Here is a 763-nt window from a genome sequence, read left to right as displayed (position 1 = left end):
AGCCAATTTCCCAGCCAGCAGATCGTGGTGGACCCAAGGCCACAATTGGCCAGTTTCACCAAGAGGTGATCATGGAATACCAGATCAAAGGTTTTTCTGAAGTCAAGATAGACATTAATGTCTTCTCCCTTGTCCAGGTGATAGGTCACCTGGTTGTAAAAGGAAATGAGATTGGTCAAGCAAGACTTACCCACAACAAACCCGTGCTGGTTATCCCTCAGGATGTTGGCACTGGCCAGTCCATTAAGGATGGCCTCTTTGATAATCTTTTCCAAGAACTTCCCCGGGATAGAGGTCAGGCTGATGGGCCTATAGTTTGCCAGATCCACTTTCCTCCCTTTCTTGAAGATAGACACCACATTGGCCTTCTTCCAGTCTTCCGACACTACACCAGAGCGCCAAAAGTTCTCAAAGATCCGTGCCAGAGGTTGGGCTATGATGCTTACCAGCTCCTTGAGTACCCTGGGGTATAGACTTTCAGGGACAGCTGACTTGAAGGTATCCAGCTGTTACCTGTCAGCTCCATGTTCTTGGGGAACCCTGACACAGGACACAGACTGTCTGACTCACAAAGAATCGCCCCCCCTCACCTAAACAGAAACTGATTAAGATGAAGTGAGAGACACACCTAAAACCCTCCAGATAAGGGTGACAAAAGTGCAACAACTGCTCTAGGTCTCATTTGCATCTGAGATGGGAACAGATGACCATTCATTTACATGAGAGATGGAGAACAGAAAACCTGAGGCAGAGACCACAGTGA

At 47.8% G+C, this 763-nt stretch overlaps 1 long non-coding RNA gene across 1 annotated transcript in view; it reads left to right on the top strand.

The window, feature by feature from the left end:
* Positions 1–225: 225 nt before the first annotated feature.
* The window catches only part of LOC109324936, a 2,991-nt gene continuing 2,453 nt past the window's right edge, over positions 226–763 (top strand). The window contains exons 1-2 of the long non-coding RNA XR_002105048.1: positions 226–238; positions 415–418. This is a non-coding gene — a long non-coding RNA (uncharacterized LOC109324936). The remainder of the gene's footprint in view (positions 239–414; positions 419–763) is intronic.

The sequence above is a fragment of the Crocodylus porosus genome, unplaced genomic scaffold, assembly GCF_001723895.1.
Source record: "Crocodylus porosus isolate Cpor-Errol unplaced genomic scaffold, CroPor_comp1, whole genome shotgun sequence".
In the NCBI taxonomy this organism is placed as follows: domain Eukaryota; kingdom Metazoa; phylum Chordata; order Crocodylia; family Crocodylidae; genus Crocodylus; species Crocodylus porosus.
This window is presented reverse-complemented; position numbering and strand designations above follow the sequence as displayed.